Consider the following 5,712-nt stretch of genomic DNA (forward strand, 5'->3'; position numbering starts at 1 on the left):
CGTTATTCGCTGTCATCCTGTGTTGTCAGTGTTTGTCTAATTTTGGCACTGAAGTTGTTCCGTACATCAGATTTTAATTCTGCATATTTAACCTTTGTTACATAATGCTTATTTGTTCTCCGCTGCAAACAATATTTGATTTCTACAAAAGAAATTGCTCTCATCCGTGATTGAAACTTGCAATGTTCAAAACAACAAAGGTTGACAACAAATAACGAGATGTCAGATCAACAGAGAAACATATGTTGTAGAAATGTATATTTGATGGTTTTAAGTTATATATTTGTATCAATGTCATCCATTATTTGCTGTCATCACATGTTATTAGTGTCTAATTTTGGCACTGAACTTGTTCTGTACATCAGACTGTAAATCTGCACTTTGTTACATAATGTCATTTTATCCAGCTCTGCTAACAAAAGTAGATTTATTTTTGTAAATTAAAAGATGGAATATTTCAGAGACACACTTCCGCTCTGGTCCAGATTTACCCCTCCCTCCCTCTCGTTCTCTCTCTGCATCACCCATATTGAATCTTTCCCCTCTGCAGTGCACAGTCATGGGTACACTCTGCGCATGCGCACCATCACATCCTGCTGATCGATAAATCTGGCCCGGACTGACCCGAGTTATGAATTAAAGATCAGCACAGAGACACAACCCGGACCAGTCCTGGTCTAGTAAGTGATCATAAGGCCCATAACGCCTTTTGATGCAGGATGAATAAATGCACTTGGGTTAACGCATCACTGCGGGACAAACACACACAGACACAGACACACACACACACACACACACACACACACACACACACACACACACACACACACACACACACACACACACACACACACACACACACACACACACACACACACACACACACACACACACACACACACACACACACAAACACACACACACACACACACACACACACACACACACACACAAACACAAACACACACACACACACACACACACACACGCACACACACACACACACACACACACACACACTGATGCATGTAGTCCCAGACCTGGTCCGGATCAGGCCTACCTGGCGCACCGTCCGCTCCTTTTCCGCCTTTTGGGAATCTTCATCTGGGATTTTATTTCGGCACAAAACGCCCTGGTCCAGAAAACCCACCGTTCCTCTAGAATGGGGGCCGGGGTTTGGGCCTCAGTCTCCCGCAGGACTAAACCACCATTTATCTCTCCTCTAAATAAAAGTCCGCCAAATATCAAACAAGGTGCAGAACACACCAGCTGCAGAACCAGGACCAGAAACAAACAAAGAAATAAAAATAATGTCCCCTTAGAGTCCTGGAGCTCTCGTTAAAAACCTGCAGCCCTGGTCCTCCTCCGGTTCTCTGCAGATAAGGTGGAGGAGGAAGAGGAGGAGGAGGAAGATGGGACGATGCGGGCTGGTCCACCTCCTGCAGGACCGGGATCCGGGAGTCAAACCCGGGACAGAAGCAGATGCATAAACCCGTGTGAGGTGGACCCGGGCCGGCTGTCACAGATGCGGTTTTGTGGCAGTCGGGTTCTCCGGCTCCAGCCTGTTTGTCCGCACTGCAGAGCCGCATCCACCAAACCAGCGTCACCGCACACAGACACAACATCCGGTGCAGGATTTCAAAATAAAACTCACTCTGATGACAGCTGAATTTACTTTAGCAACCTTGACTTCCTAGTTAATCATTCAGAAGTTGACCTTAGTAATTACATTGTATACAAAACATTATAAATATGATTAAATACGTTTTCTTGTGTCTTAAATAAGATAAGTATCAGTTATTGAGAAACTATTCTTAATAAAGCTTAAACATTTAATTATAATATTTAAAATGATTAGAAAGGGTAGGGTTTTTTATATTCAATCATACTTTGTGTATATTTAAAATTGGACCAAGACTTTTTTTTTAATCTGATTTAATTTAATTTAAATCAGATAAAATATCAGTTGATACGCAATTTTTCTAAATAAGTTAGGTGATTGTTAATGGTCTCCCACATGACAGAAAATATTAAAATGGCCATTGTGTCTCCCCAAATGTAAATATGATTACTTCAAATGTTTCATTTCTTGCTAAATTATTCCCCTCTGTGTCTGCACAGCTGTTCACTTTATTCCCGTTTAAATCGTAATGTTTTCTCTTTTACTGCTTTTACTTATTTCTCTACTTTCTTTTTCTTTTGGCTGCAACAACCTATTTTCTCCACAAAGTCTGATTAAGTTAATCCTCTCTAGTGTCACATAATTTTTGATTATGTGAACAGCTTCAATCTCCGTAGTTATTGAAAGGTCACCTAGGTGCAAAATCCCCTTTTTCATGTCTCTTCTACATCAACACGTGTCCCCTCTTCTTCATGTCTCGTCTACATCAACATGTGTCCCCTCTGTGGAAAGAGACTCTGAAAGTTTCAGGAACAAAGATTCTCTCTCTTTTTGTCCTGATCCATTTATATAAAAACCTGTCTGAAAATGAGCTGATCAGATTTTGGCCACTTTGTGATGTCATAACGATTTTTTTGGATTGTGTAACCATCCACCAACCAAGGTAGTTTTTAAATGTTGTATTTTTTTACAATATGAATGTCTTGATATTTTATTATATATATATTGCAGTATTGATTTAATTTCAGGACACATTTGAAGCTATACACTGTTCAGACCTTTCAACATAAATACCTAAACTTTCAAAAATACATCAACGTGTTTTAAACATCATTTTTTTTGTATTTGTAGTTTACTATATATTGTAGGTTTCCCATGAATATTTAACATGTTATGTCAAATATAACCTTTAAACTTTATATTTTTATTTAAAATCTAATTATTGTATTGCTTTTTATTGTATAGCTGTTTTAACATTATGGTGGGCCTACTGAATTGTATTTATTTGATGTCCTTATATCAAGTATACATGTTATATTGCATTCTATATTTTATCGTTTAATGTAACTATTGTATTTATTTCAGGACTTAAAAAATACCCCAACTGTAAACAAACCACCTTTAATAGACCTACCTTTCCTGATTTTTTAAAAATATTTATATATTTTTTAATACATTTTACTTTAAATAAACTTGTAGACTTTATAATTAAGTATTTTCTTTATTTTATAGAATACCGAGCGGACGCTGTGAGGTGAACTTATTATCTCCAACTTTACATTGACGCTCCTTTATTTATGATCACAGATAGCAGGCAGCGGTGTTCAGTCCCACCCTTCAACCAGCACCTGAACGCCTCATCCTCCCATTCACCGTCGGGCCTTTCCTGATGTTATTCTAATGTTATTAGAATAACATCTACCGGAGCAGCAGGAGGCCTTTATTCTCAATAAAAGCACCAAACATCCCATCGATTGTTTCCTGGTTAGCTTCTCATCCGACATCCTGCCTGTGGCCTCACACACACACATACACACAAAGTGTCACACACCGACACACACCCCGAGTCTACAGCATCAAGTCGCTTCGGTTCCCTGCTCGATGTTTCACTGCCATCATCAGATTTAAACATTTTCTGATGTTTTATTTTTAATTTTTCTTACCTAAATGTTGTTTTCTGTCCGGAGCCGAGCAGGATCCTCCTCCTCCACTCCCTCTGCTCCATCTCTCCAGCATCAGCATCACTCAAACACTCAAACACACACACACACGCACACACGCACACACACACACACACACACACACACACACACACACACACACACACACACACACACACACACACACACACACACACACACACACACACACACACACACACACACACACACACACACACACACACACACACACACACACACACACACACACACACACACACACACATCCTTGGTGTCTGCATGTTAGAGCCCCATAGCACCCCCTGTTGACATGGAGTCTGTGTAAGTACAGTACTCAGTACTATTCATGTATTAAAAGTACACAGTATTTTGACACAACCACATGTTTATCATTGTACAGAAGTAATATTTTATAAAAAGCAGTCAGATGATAAAAAAATAAAAAAATAAAGTATTTATAGTGACTGCAACGCAGTAGAAATATCGTGTATACCATCAAATGGAAATACTTACCAGTACACCAATACACTACATGAGTAAATGTACTTCACTTCTGCTGCAGCTCTTTTAATATTTACAAAATAATCTGAATTTAAATTTCACTTACTTGCTTTTTTGCAGCTTTTGTCCACATCCAATCAGCTGTTTGCATCTGTGGGACTTATTAGAGCGCTTTGCAGGTTTCATTTTACCATAATACAGTTATAATAAGAGAGGAGATGCTCAACACAACTAATGATACACACCTTTTTATAGAACAAGCCTGTGAGTTCAATATTAAACTGACCGTAGCCCATTATAGCCCGACTGGTTTTGTAGTTAATGACACATCTTCATCATTTTAATTCCAGTTTTACACCCACATTAAAATGTTGCTCCCATCAATTATTATTATTTTTAAAATCTGGATTATTTAGTACAGTTTCTTAACACATCTTTAATCTGACCGAGCTCATATAATGCTGATAATAATAAGCTAAATAATATGATATGATAAATGTTAGAAAATTACTTCCAAATTAATTAATTTGTTCCCATGGTCTTTTAGTAAATGCAACTTCCTAAATAAATATTTGTATTTTTTAATGTATATCCTTAAGATTAGGGTCTTGTTTTTCTTTGATTACTACATATTTTTAATCTAATTATTTTATAATGACCAATTAGCCAATACTATAAAAAACCTATAGTTATCTTATATCATTATATATTTTTTCCCTTTAAACTGTGGGTTTTCTCTGGAAGTTTTTCCTTGTCCTTGAGGGCCTAAGGGTAGAGGGTGTCGTTTTTTCTCATACTGATATTCTGAACAATCTGTGCTGTTGCATTAGCTGTAAAGTGTCTCTACTGTAGGCTATTTTTATTATATGTACAGCACTTTGGCTCGACCAAAAATCGTTTATAAATGTGCTATATAAATAAAACTTGATTTGATATTACATATTATCTAATGAGGTGGAAACATTTTTATTCAATTTCAATAGAAGAGTTATTAAAAGGGCCCTATTCTGCTCATTTTCAGGTTCATATCAGTATGTAGTGTCTCTACTGTGACATGTCTCCATGATTTAATGTTCAGAAAGCTCTTTATTCTTCTCATACTGTCTGTGCTGCAGCACCTCTTTTCACCCTCTGTCTGAAACCAGAGCCCAGTCTGCTCTGATTGGTTAGCTGGATGGCTCTGTTGTGATTGGTCAACAGGGTGTCATATTCAGTACAAACTGTAAAGTCCCCACTGAGACAAATGTAACATTTGTGATATTGGGCTATATAAATGAACTCTGATTGATTGGTCAACTACTTAGAGATGTCCCGACTCTTTGCCTATCACGTACAGTGTGTTGGAGCGCTAGACAATAGAAGCACAAGTTTTACATAACAATGTCGCTATGTTCTGGAAGTAAACAGAAGAGTTCAATGGAGGCGTATCAGGCAGGGGGGAGAGAAACTCATAACACACTACACTGACCATTTGTTCTATAAATGAAAATATATTTTAATATATTTTTTCCTTTTACACATATTTTCATCATGCCCTTTTTTAAATCTCCTCTCCTTTGCTGTATTTGTGTTCACTGTGAAAATTCTGTTCAACATACTTTGTTTATTTTTTTTGTTTTTTTACCACTA

General features: G+C 37.5%; 1 protein-coding gene across 3 annotated transcripts in view; it reads right to left on the reverse strand.

Annotated features, from left to right (window-relative positions):
• The window catches only part of ttbk1a (tau tubulin kinase 1a), a 49,772-nt gene extending 45,948 nt beyond the window's left edge, over positions 1-3,824 (reverse strand). For 2 of the 3 annotated variants that reach the window (XM_079681514.1, XM_079681513.1), the window contains exon 1: positions 1,061-1,244. The gene's annotated coding sequence lies outside the window, so the exon portion shown is untranslated. Of the gene's footprint in view, positions 1-1,060; positions 1,245-3,564 lie in introns of those variants that run through there. The other variant, XM_079681515.1, reaches the window with a different exon arrangement.
• Positions 3,825-5,712: the final 1,888 nt, after the last annotated feature.

The sequence above is a fragment of the Notothenia rossii genome, assembly GCF_949606895.1.
Source record: "Notothenia rossii genome assembly, chromosome: 1".
Taxonomy (NCBI): Eukaryota; Metazoa; Chordata; class Actinopteri; order Perciformes; family Nototheniidae; genus Notothenia; species Notothenia rossii.